The 13,705-nt window shown below is 33.4% G+C and overlaps 1 long non-coding RNA gene across 1 annotated transcript; it reads left to right on the top strand.

Annotated features, from left to right (window-relative positions):
* Nucleotides 1–1,654: 1,654 nt before the first annotated feature.
* Nucleotides 1,655–6,130, top strand: LOC127732423 (uncharacterized). The gene is made up of 3 exons (XR_007996252.1): nucleotides 1,655–1,795; nucleotides 4,352–4,438; nucleotides 5,958–6,130. It is a non-coding gene; the product is annotated as an uncharacterized LOC127732423 (long non-coding RNA).
* Nucleotides 6,131–13,705: the final 7,575 nt, after the last annotated feature.

Below are 13,705 nucleotides of genomic sequence, written 5' to 3'. Positions count from 1 at the left end.
CAGGGGTCACGCCCACCCCCTGACATTTAAGAAAGTTCTGATACCTTGTAAGTGGTCAAGATCCCCACCCCTAAACCATATATATTCTGGTTTGTCATGCTAAGATGGTTTGAATGATATACAGGGTTAGTCCCAAGGGGTCATCCCGAACCCCTGCCATTTGAGAAAGTTCTCATATAATGTAAGTGGTCAAGATCACCACCCCTAAACCATATATATTCTGGTTTGTCATGCTAAGATGGTTTGAATGATATACAGAGTTAGTCCCCAGGGGTCATCCCGACCCCCTGCCATTTGAGAAAGTTCTCTTATCTTGTAAATGGTCGAGATCCCCACCCCTAAACCATATATATTCTGGTTTGTCATGATAAAGCACATCAAATGAAATAAAGGGTTAGTCCCCAGGGGTCACCCCCACCCTCTGCCATTTAAGAAAGTTCTAATATCTTGTAAGTTGTCAAGATCCCCACCCCTAAACCATATATATTCTGGTTGGTCATGCGAAGATGGTTTGAATGATATACAGGGTTAGTCCCCAGGGGTCATCCCGACCCCCTGCCATTTGAGAAAGTTCTAATATCTTGTAAATGGTCAAGATCCACACCCCTAAACCATATATATTCCTGTTTGTCATGTCTCGAACATTTGAATGACGTATAGGGTCAGTCCCTAGGGATTCCCCCCACCCCCAATGTTCTTGTATCTTGTAAATGGTTGAGATCCCCACCCCTAAACCATATATATTCTGGTTTGTCATGCGAAGATGGTTTGAATGATATACAGGGTTAGTCCCCAGGGGTCATCCCTACCCCCTGCCATTTGAGAAAGTTCTTATATCTTGTAAATGGTCGAGATCCCCACCCCTAAACCATATATATTCCTGTTCGTCATGTCTTGAACATTTGAATGACATATAGGGTCAGTCCCCAGGGGTTCCCCCACCCCCAATGTTCTAGTATCTTGTATTAAAATGGTCGAGATCCCCACAACTAAACCATATATATTCAGGTTTGCCATGCTAAGATGGTTTGAATGATATACATGGTTGGTCCCCAGGGGTCATCTCTACCCCCTGCCATTTGAGAAAGTTCTAATATCTTGTAAATGGTCGAGATCCCTACCCCTAAACCATATATATTCCTGTTCGTCATGTCTAGAACATTTGAATGACGTATAGGGTCAGTCCCCAGGGGTTCCCACCACCCCCAATGTTCTAGTATCTTGTTAATGGTCGAGATCCCCACCCCTAAACCATATATATTCAGGTTTGTCATGCCAAGATGATTTGAATGATATACAGGGTTAGTCCCTAGGCATCACTTATGCATTTAACTTTATTGGACCAAACCAATTTTCACTGGACTTTGCCCAATGTCAGGCGACCCTTGGAATAAGAATTATGGGAGCTTCGTTTGGGAGACTTCGTAACAGCATCCTGTTACAATCATTTCTTGTTATTCATGAAATTCCAATCTTTGTGTATTTTGTAGATATAAATGTTGAATAAAGTGTAAATTTTCTTTTGTCTTGTATACAGACTTTGGAAAAAGAACAAAATCAAATATCCACAAAACCATAAACTTTCCTTAATCCACAAAAATTGGTATCCACAAAATAACTTCTTTCTATTCTTATTTCAGATTTCATATGATTTTTCAAAATTGGATTTTTCCGATGAAGAAGATATTCCTCCACCACCATTACCCTCTCAGTTCATAGCACCTGTTCTACCACCAAACTGGAAAGATGCCAAGGACTCAACGGGCAAAACCTATAATTTCAATGTCTTAACTAGGTAATGATGTAATATAGGCTTTATATTCAGTAAAATTTATCAGTTTTGAAAATTGAGTTTTCAAGAAATAGACAGCTTTTTGGCCAGGTTTGATACAATTTAAAAAAAATGGCTAAAATGTATGGTAATGTTTGGCAGATTGGCGGTTGGGCAGGGACATCTGGATACCTAATTTGTGTAATCAACTTGTGTAATTAACTCCTCCTACAGTTTTCAATCCAGATTCCTGAAACTTCACAGAAAGATTGCACATATGTTGAAGTTTTGCACATGATCTTTTTTATTTATTTGTTAGGAAAGAGACTTTAAGTTGTTACATATACTGTGCAATTACTGTAAATGCTAGTATAAATGAATGAAATGTGAAATTTTTAGCTCACCTGGGCCAAAGGGCCAAGTGAGCTTTTCTCATCACTTGACGTTCGTCGTCCGTTGTCCTTCGTTGTCGTCCGTCGTTAACTTTTACAAAAATCTTCTCTGAAACTACTGGGCCAAATTTAACCAAACTTGGCCACAATCATCATTGGGGTATCTAGTTTAAAAATGTGTCCGATGACCTGGCCCGCCAACCAAAATGGCCACCATGGCTAAAAATAGAACATAGGGGTAAAATGTAGATTTTGGCTTATATCTCTGAAACCAAAGCATTTAGAGCAAATCTGACATGGATAAAATTGTTCATCAGGTCAAGATCTATCTGCCCTGAAATTTTCAGACAAATCAGACAACCTTGTTGTTGGGTTGCTGCCCCTGAATTGGTAATTTTAAGGAAATTTTGCAGTTTTTGTCGAGTCTGTGACTTTTTCGTCGTTGGCGGCGTCCACAAATATTCACCCTGTGGTTAAAGTTTTTGAAATTTTAATAACTTTCTTAAACTATTCTGCATTTCAACCAAACTTGGACAGAAGCTTGTTTATGATCATAAGATAGTATCCAGAAGAAAATTTTGTAAATAAAAAATCCTTTTTTTTCCGTATTTTACTCATAAATGGACTTAGTTTTTCTGCCAGTTAACATTACATTCACTCTGTGGTTAAAGTTTGTGAAATTTTAATAACTTTCTTAAACTATCCTAGATTTGTACCAAACTTGGACAGAAGATTGTTTATAATCATAAGATAGTATCCAGAAGAAAATTTTGTAAAAAAAAAAAATCCTGTTTATCCGTATTTTACTCATATATGGACTTAGTTTTTCTGTCAGTTAACATAACATTCACTCTGTGGTTAAAGTTTTTCAAATTTTAATAACTTTCTTAAACTATCCTGGATTTGTACCACACTTTGACAGAAGCTTGTTTGTAATCATAAAATATTATTCAAAAGTAAATTTTGTTAAAAAAAAATCCTGTTTATCCGTATTTCACTTATAGATGGACTTAGTTTTTCTGCCAGTTAACATTACATTCACTCTGTGGTTGAAGCTTTCAAATTTTTAATAACTTTCTTAAACTATCCTGGATTTGTATCACACTTGTACAGAAGCTTCTTTATGATCAAAAGCTAGTATCTAGAAGGAAATTTTGTGAAAATTTATTTCCTGTTTTTCTGTATATTACTTATAGATGGACTTAGTTTTATTCCAGTTATCATTACGTACAGTCTGCAGTTAAAGTTTTAAAACATTTATTAGATTCATAAACCTTCTTGGATTTTTACCAAACTTGAACAGAACTTCTTACAATCAAAAGATAGTATCTAGAGGAAAAATTTTTAATAATTTTTTCCCCATTTTTGTTGAGCCTGCGACTAACAGCAAAAGTAGGCGAGACACTGTGTTCCACGGAACCCTTACAAATTTTTGGTTATTATCTTGAATATTATTATAGATAGAGATAAACTGTAAACAGTAATAATGTTCAGCAAAGTAAGATCTACTAATAAGTCAACATGACCAAAATGGTCAATTGACCCCTGAAGGAGTTATTGCCCCTTAAAGTAAATTTTTAACAATTTTTCGTGAATTTTTGTAATCTTTTGCAAAAATGTTCTCCTCTGAAACTACTGAGACAAATTTAACTAAACTTGGCCACAATCATCATTAGGGTATCTATTTTAAAAAATGTGTCTGATGACCCAGCCTGCCAACCAACATGGCTGACATGGCTTAAAATAGGACATAGTGGAAAATGCAGTTTTTGGCTTATATCTCTGAAACTAAAGCAAAAGTATAATGGTTTCATTATTTCATGCATCAATTGTAAACAAAAATATCAGGTGAGCGACACAGGCTCCTTGGAGCCTCTAGTTACTCATGTTAAATTTGTCTTTTCAACAGTTTTCTCAATTTTCATTAAAACAATTAAACAGATAAGAGGAAAACTGATATTTACGTAAGTTTATTAAGATGTGAACAGTTCACAGAACTACTTTTAGTAAATTACTTACGCTTAACAAATGGTGATAAATTTTATCCTCTTTTTGTACTGTGTGTTTAACCTTTAATCAATACCCAATATGTCTTTTATTTATTCATTTCTATGGCAAATCTAATCTTAAAAACACATATGACATGCATCACAGTCACAAATAAATTCACATATAATTTGTGCTTTAGGAAACACTGTGGACTCCTCCAAAAGTTGATGATCAGTTCTCTAGACAGGTTAACACATATATGGATATTCCTTATAATTCTAGCAATGTAAGTATACTCCTTATTTCAAACATTTAAAGATCTCCGAATCCCGATGGTCTTACTGCTGTGCAAAGGTTTGAAGGTGAAGTGCGATTTTGATTACGCTGAAGTGCAATTGTAGCATTGTGAGTTGTCTTGTTGATAGCTGAAGTGCAATTGTGGTAACGCGGAAGTTCGATGGATCACATAAAGTATATTTTCAATATAGAAGACAATTTGTTTGTAAGAAGCATTTTTTGGACTTTTTTCGGTTAAGAAGGGGATTATAAAACCCATATATTAAAGGAAACGAGGAGTGATTGGCGTAAAAGGGAGAGTCAACCTTCTGTAGCAGATTTTTTTTCTGAAAATCTACAAGTTCTTTTTTACGTATGATGGAGCGTGGCATTCTTTGATTACACACAGGATCGTAGACAGCGCAAAAAGAAACTCATTAGAAGAACGACGTAAATATGAAATGTTAACCCAGAATTATGTTCACATGCAGAAAATCAAAGAGGACAATCACTCATTTAATATGCAACCAAAACTAAGGACATACATAGAAAATAACAAATTCAATTTATATACTAACCACTTAAAAAAGCTTCCTCTCATAATAATTGAACGTCTGTTGATTTTAAACAACCATCACACATTATATAGACCATTGCACATCAGCAAATGGTCATTCTCACTTCAGCGTGACCATCGCACATCAACTTGACCATCGCACATCAGCATCCCCATCTCACCTCCGAGTCCTACAAATTTACACAGGAATAATTTTACACCAAAAGTTGAACATTTTTCATTCTTTAGAAAATAAAGATGATAATGTGAGACCAAGTTGTCAATTGAATATGAAAGTTAAATAAAGGAGTAAAACGATAGTTAGAAAACCACAATACTGTGTGAGACGATAGTGAAAACAATCTGATTTAAACTGATATGGATTTTTGTTATATTGTGATCATATACAGAAGCAACAGATTAAGTTTGTTGTAGTTGATTTATTTTGTTTACAGAAGTAGACATGCTAAATTGAAAAATTACTATTTCTCGAAAGTAGGTTAACACTGCAAAGATTTATATAATTTATGCTGTCAATTCAATATCATTTGTGATGTACCAATTTTTTAAGGATTTTATAGGTACAGGTAAACCACAAATATAAAGGTTACACAAACAACGAAGTTCCCTCCGTTTGAATGCAGAATCAGGTATCCAAAACAATATGATTTGTTCTTTATCTCAGAAAATTGATACCAATGAGCAAAAATTAAAATTTTGACACTTGAACTTTATAAAAGAACTTTATGAAAAATGTTAATGATTGTTTATATTAAAATATTGCTACTAGTCGGTTAACACTGAGGTTGTGAGTCCAAACCTCACACATAGCAGGTGTGTTTGACTCCAATCCTAATTGACTAGGATTGCCAATATAGTCATAGTGCTGTAAGTGGTGTTAAACACCAACAATCAATTTATCAACCAATCAAATATTGCATTATTCTTAGAATTTGGATTTTTGTAATTGTAGGATGCAGCTATTTCAAGAAAAGAATCCAAAAACACTGAGAGGAGTAGAGACGGTGTACCAGCAAGTGAAACTATAACCTTAAAATCTAAAAATGCCCACTTGTCACCAGCTGCAGGTTCAGAGAAATTAATTGCACCTCTATATACTGCAACACCTATTTTTGATATTTTAGAGCACTTGTAAGTTACTATTTATACAGCAAATTTGTGAATATAACGATACATAAAGATAATAAAAGAGAATCACCTATAATATTTGATACCTGTATTACAACAGACCACATCCACCACCAACTAAATCTTAAGAAAAATTTCTAAAAACAACTAATAGCCCATGATCCAGATAGCCTGACTTAATATAGGGATGGCACAAAATGTGGTGGGGATAAAACAGTTTTATTTGGTTTTTGTCTATCTAGACGATATTTCATTTCACTGAAATGCACAAATGAATTCCTTATTAGAGCAGAAACTACCAACAGGATGACCACTAACTAGAAACGATTTACATATAATTTGGCAGGTAGGATTAAGATATGTTGTTGGTATGATACTGCTGCTCAAGAAAACATGATTTTGAGAACATAAAATTGAAAAAGTGCATGTTTGCTTTCAAACTATATGTCCTCCATAGAGTGAATCTATTGTCATCAGGATCAGCTGCACATAATATCTCTAGTTAACATTTATTTTATTACTTTTAGGTATATCAGAAGTGTGGCAATGGACACGAGTTGGTACAAATGACACATTAGGCACCATTGGTAACATCAGCATAACGTTAGAAAGTTGTTTTTTTTTTACAGGGCTTTTTGCCAGATGAGGTACATAAAATTAAAGTTCATTTTTATATAAAACTTGATTAGCACTCCACTGATAAAACAACCGACAACTGTGACTTCAATTATTTTTGAAAATCTGCATATGATAGTTCAGAGTATTATGTTTTCTGTTTTATGTGTCAGTCCTTAGTTCCGTTCATTGATTCTTACTGTATCAAATTATATATTTTTAGTAAAATTGTTCAGCAAAGTATGATCTACAAATAAGTCAACATGACCAAAATTGTCATTTGACCCCTTCATTAAAAAAAATCATGCATCTAAGACTAAATGCCTGTTTTAAACTATCCTTTGTTCCATTTATGTAAATAATTTCTATAGAATGTTAATGTCTGTTAAATGTTTGGTACCAAACTTCAAATTAGTTATTTATACTGTGAGACAGATTTTGAGATCTGTAACCTACTTCCTGTTTGCCTCATGCATATTAATATATGTTCCTCTGATTGATGCAAGTATAAGAAATGTTAGAAGCATTTTCCTCAACAACTACAAACCACGGTTTCTTCATATTTGATACCAAACTTCATATTATATTAGATTTTACTCTGTGCAACATTTTCAGCTTTGTACACTCCTCTTCATCATATTTGCTGCATACTTATATGTTTTTTACATTAATGAAAATGGCTCAATAAGGTCCTCATATGGCCCCTATTTCCAGCTTAAATTTCAAATAAGGATTTGTTGACTAATTATCATAATGAATCAGTACTAAAATGATAATTATATATGGAAGATGCATCTTTTTGTTGAAAATTTACATATAAGCATTATTTTCATAATGTCACATAATTTATTTTTCCATATCAGTTTAAAAAAAAAAAGGTCAAAATTTCCATTGATTTTTCGGGCTGGAAACATGCATGTACATTTGTTAACAGAAATGATCTTTTCACATACTGTTTGTGATAACACTTTCCATATTTGACTTACAAACTTTTGACAATATTTAGTTTGTCAATGCCTGCACTCTAATGTTTTATGGACCTAATATGTTTTGAATTCCAGAGGATTTTATCAAATTACACCAAAATCTCTACTTTTGCATGGCCTGTTTTGGTTGTAAATTTTATCGCTTTATAAGAAAAAAAATCACCTTCTTATGTGTCTCATCAGTTTGAAATATTTATTATCTTGAAACAATGGACATCATTTGGAGCCAAATATAACCCTTATGAAACATACTCCTTTGGTGCTTCTGAAGCAAGTTTCTGGATTTGCCTAGCTTTTTCAGGATTTCTCAAACCAAAAAATGTGAGAGCCAAGGATGTGTAAGAACTTAAATAATATTAGAATTTAAGAAATGTATGTTTTAAGTCATATGTCAGGTACATAATAAAAAAAAATATTAGCTGCATATAGCTACAATTTGTCAAAGGAAGTCTTCAAAGTTGCCAGTTAGCAAGTATCATATATGTATATAAAATATAATATAATAATAATTCAATTCTTGCAGCGATTGGCAAACCAAAAAGACCTTGTGTGTTTTGTTGAAAATTTCAAACTCATCTAACCAGACATCTAAAAACAATATATAAAGGAGAAGAGGATGTAATAGTTGCAATGCAACTCCCACCAAGGGATAGAAACCAGGCATTTGTTATGTTAAAGAGAAAAGGCTACCTTAATTATAACTTATTGAAAATGAAAGAGGATAATTTTATCGAAAAAAATCTATTAAAGAACGAAAACCAAGAAAAGACAGAGATGGTGAGATAGAGAAAAGAGTAATGTGCTCTTCTTGCAACGTTTTTTTTGTAAAAGAACATATGAAGAATTTCAAAGTAAAATGTTTTGCAGCAGAAGGATACACTAGGGTACCTGTTGCTATACCCAAGGAAACTGTTAAAGATGTCAAACACACAGAAGAATATAAGGAAGATATTTTGAGTTCCTTTTTCATTAATATAGGAAGATGGTATCAAGAAAAGACAAGTCTCAGCAAAATAGGAAAAGCATTATGAAGCAGATGAGAACAATCGCCAATTTATATTTCTATGTAAAAGGAGAGGCTGAGAAATCGGGTATAACTGTAATATCTGCATTAGATCTTTTAAAATGGAGAACTTTTCTGTTTTTATGGATGGAATTTATTCAATGGCAGCGAAAGATGATGGAGGGATGAAGTCAGGACTGAAAAAGGGTGTTGGTCATCTTATACAGAATGTCCTTTCACACTTAAAGGGACAATATATTTTACAAACCAAGAAAAATGAAATGAGTAAAGTTGATGATTTCAAACATTATTAGAATATTATAAAGGAGAAATATTTAGTGATGCTGAGTATATAATTGCAAAAAAAAAAATAGGCAAGAAAACTTGAAACGACCTCAACAGTTACCAGTATAGGATGACATTAATATGCTTAGACAGTTTATCTCAACACAAATAAAGAGTTGGATGACCCTTATAAGTTTTTAGAACCAAATGAATATATACCTTTCTCAGAGATCTTATAGTTAGTAGACTAACATTATTCCATGCAATAAGAGGAGGGGAACCAAGCAGACTCACTTTAAAGGAATGGATAGATGCAAAGGAGGATGCATGGGTAGATGAAAACCAAATGAAAAAGGTAAAAAACCCAGAGGAGTGGGAACTTTTTCAGAAATATAAATTGACATATCAATCTGGTAAATGTGTTAGTCAACTTCTCTCAATTCTCATCCCTGAAGACACATGGAAGGCCATGACAAAGCTAACAGATCAGTACATTAGACAAGCAGCAGGTGTTAAACAAACTAATTTATATGTATTTCCCTTATATTAAAGATTCAAACTTTCATGTATGCGGCTGGAAAAGTGTAAACAAAATTTGAAAGAAGGCAGAATTATCAAAAAGGATTACTCAGATGAGGCATTACATGTCAACTGTATTTGCCACTTTGGAGGTGCTACAAGAGAAGACATATGGGACATTCTGAAGAAGTTAACAAACACGTTTATCAATGTCCATTGGCAATACAAGAAATTACTAAAGTGGGGAAGTTCTTTTACCAATTTGATTTAGGTGAGTTTCATTTATGTTCTGAGATAAATCGAGTAAACATATTGATTTCGCATGGTCCAAACATCAGATTTATAGCTATTGTGATCTAAATCTTCTATTTTATCAAACAAGACAGTTACATTTTACTCTCAAAATAGTTTAAAGTTCCATTAATTTCTGAGAAAGCTGCAGAATGCAAGATATAAGGATTGCTATCTGTCGGCATTGACAGCAGAGTAAACTATTTGTGTACAAATGTATATTTCAGAAAGTAGAAGACCTGAGTGCTTCATATTTTGTTTTTGAAAATATACAGAAAAAATCATGTTCATGATGATTACTCAACCCATTTTAACCATATTAGAAACATAAGTTAATTATAAAATTCATACATGGAGTTGTTACTTTTTTCTTTCCTCGCCATTGACTTATTTTATATTTGAGCCTATGGAAAATGTGAAAGAATGTTTTTTTCCCTGAAAAACCCTAACTTTAAATCAGCTGACTATAGGATTAACTGGAACAATTTACATCAACAGCTCTATTACAACAGTCAGTGCAAACAGGCAAAAAGAGACACATGATTATGTATAGGAGGTATAGAAACATCTTCAAGGTGGTGAGAAGGAGTTAGATGCAAACATTACAAAGATATAAACCTATAACAGTATATATAAAAAAATTATGGAAAATTAAAACTAATTAAAATCCTTCCCACATAGACATTTTCATATAAGAGCAATTGTTTTGCAGATAGGAAGGTACAAGTATTTTAGGAGGATATTAACAGACTTGTTAACATTGTAACTTGTATTCAAATTTTTAACTTTTGCAATCAAGGCAATATACTTCAATGTGAAATCTTTTAAAATAAATTTATTTATAGGTCAACTAACTGTCAACTAATTGGTGCAGTGAACGAGGAAGAAAACCAGTGAACTCTTCTGCTATGTAATGAAAATGTTGCATTAGTAAGTCTTTAATATGTCCTAGGTGCTTTAAGATTGTTGTCATATATATATATATACAACTCGTCTAAACATCAGCCCAACAATGTTAGATCTGTAAAAACAAATTTTTTTGTTCTTCCCTCGCTGGGATTCGAACTCATGCTACTGAGATATTGTGACACCATATTGCCTACACTGTATCCGAAGCGCTAGACCACACGACCACCTAGGCTTAAAAATAAAGCTTTTGGTGGCCGGGTATTACCTTTCCTCATCAGTTTTAATCTAGCATCGTAATACACTACATGATATATAAGGCATGAATATGGAATTGTTACAGATAAGCTGCATTATCGCTATTTTATGAAAAATTTCCTTTGATCTTACTGACTGATAATTTCCTTTCTCAGCGGAGTTGAGTGATATGAAAATTATTGCTAGAAACTAAGGAGGCATGTGCCGTTGCTAATGAAATTGACATGAAATTGACAACATCGTCATAGGTAAAATAGCGATAATCTATAAATATATCTATTGTAAAGGATCCTAAAAATTAATGCAAGATACAGTCACAGAAATAATTATATTTATAAGTACATCTGAACCAGTGACGACTCTACAACAGATTTATTCATTAGATCACCAGCAGTGATGGTGATACATGGCTGTGTATATATATATATATATATATGTAGGACTCATAACTGCGTTGGTACTGCGAACCCAGTGGTCACGCTGAAGTGCGATGGTCCACGCTAAAGTGCGTTGGTTAACACGCTGAAGTGCGATGGTGACATTGTGACATTAACTTGTTGATAGCTACTCTGACCTGCGATGGTGGCTACACTGAAGTGGGATGGTCTTCCTGTGACATTGAGTAAAATGCAAAATGTACATGGGCTGCATGAAATAACATCATTAAGATTTGACCAAAGTAGCTGCTAGCCTCGCATTTGGAAGATCGTTTAATTTCTGTTCAGGTCAAACCAAAGATTTTTTAAAATCTAATTTTACAGTTGCCAATTCTCCGATTAGCACGTAACAGTATGGAGTCAGATTGGATGGTTCAGATAAGCATATTAATGGGTTTTAGTGGAAGAAAATGTCTTTTTATGGGGTGTTCATGGGCGATATAAAAAGGTCCAGCGTATGTGTCTATATATAGTACTGAGCAGGGTCCATCTCATTTCATAAAATATAACTTGTTCACATCATGACAAACTTAGAAATTTCTCCCAACAATCATTCATTCATTTATCTGATGTCGGAACAGTGTCCAAGAAGTAAAAATTAGCCGATTATATTTATGCTTGACATATAGCTTCTGGCTGAGGTGGAGAAATTTGGAAGTACACATAGGGACCAGTCGGGTTTATTTTCGGCTGAACTTGTTGTAGAAGATTAACACTGTAACCACAATAACATTATGCTAGAGTGCCGGTGTTCTTATAAAGCAGGATTTATCACGGGAATAAAACAACATTATATCAACTTTATTTAGCAAAAACATAGCTAATAATTAATTTTATCATTAAATTGTCTACACAAATCATGTGACGCATACTTGAAGAGAAGTCAAAATTTATATCTAAATCAATATATTTTATCTATTGTGTGCTAAAAGTTTGTGGCATACTTCCAAACACTGGTTAGCACATTTGCTGTCCCAAGTTCATCTTTCAGTTGCTTTCCTCCCCATGATTTTCTGCCTGAAATGGTTAAACATATTTTTGTAACCTCCACCTGTACTGCTCAAAACTGTTCGTTACATTTTATTAACCGGAATTTCGAAGGAAATATCGGTTATTAAAATGGTGATATACGGCGGGCGCTGGGCGATTCAGGCGGCTGCTAAACAGTGTCAACACAATAACATGAAAACGCTTTAACAAATTTTTTTCTAATTTAAATATGTTGTTTCCTGGGACTTAATGAAGGTCTCTGTTAATTTTCAAGATTTTAGTATATCTCCTTTGTGAGTTATCGCCATTTTTAATATCCAAAAGTAGAATTTTTAAATATTTTACTGTTGTTATCATGTTATGATTTGTCTTATCTCAGAATAAAAATTGGAGTGGCAGATTTATTTGAAAATTATCTATTTCCTAAGTGGTAATGATTATAAGCTATATCATTAGACATTTTAAAGATTATTATATTATTAATTATGTTAGAGTACTATATTAAACAACCATAGTTCTGTTCAATTAGATATTATAAATATTTCAGCATATGATAATGATTTATTTTCATTATTAATTAGATCTTGGAAATATTTTAGCATATGATAATCATTGGAGTGACAGATTTATTTGAAAATTTTCTGTTTTCTGATAAGATCTGTAGGACTGTATATATACAGTTTGAAACTTACTAGTATTACTGTATAAATGAAGTTTGGAATTTACTGTTCATTATTAGACATTTTGTAGATAATTAAGTGTCCGTTAATCATATATATTCTTAACCCTACCCCCTTTTCAATTTGATAATGTGCTTTTATCTTGTAAACTGTTGAGATCCCTACTCCTAAACCATATATATTCTTGTATGGGACAATGAAACAAATCAAATGAAATATTGGGATAGTCCTCGGGTTCACAGCTACCCTCCTTTTTTTTGAAAACTTGTAAATGTGCAAACTCCCCACCCTGAAACCATATATATTCTTGTATGTTACAAGTTAAATGAAATAAAAGGTGAGTCCCCTGGGGTCACCCCCAGCGTGTCTGTTTGAGAACTTGTAAACGGTCGAGATCCCCACCCCTAAACCATATATATTTTTGTATGGGACAATAAAAGAAATCAAATGAAATAAAGGGGAAGTCCATTGTGGTAACCCCCCACCCCCTTCTGTTTGAGAAATTGTAAATGGTTGAGATCCCCACCCCTAAACCATATTTATTCTTGTATTTTACAATAAAACAAATCAAATAAAATTTAGGGGAAATCCACGAGGGTAAA

The sequence above is a fragment of the Mytilus californianus genome, unplaced genomic scaffold (assembly GCF_021869535.1).
Source record: "Mytilus californianus isolate M0D057914Y unplaced genomic scaffold, xbMytCali1.0.p SCAF_24, whole genome shotgun sequence".
Classification (NCBI taxonomy): domain Eukaryota; kingdom Metazoa; phylum Mollusca; class Bivalvia; order Mytilida; family Mytilidae; genus Mytilus; species Mytilus californianus.
This window is presented reverse-complemented; position numbering and strand designations above follow the sequence as displayed.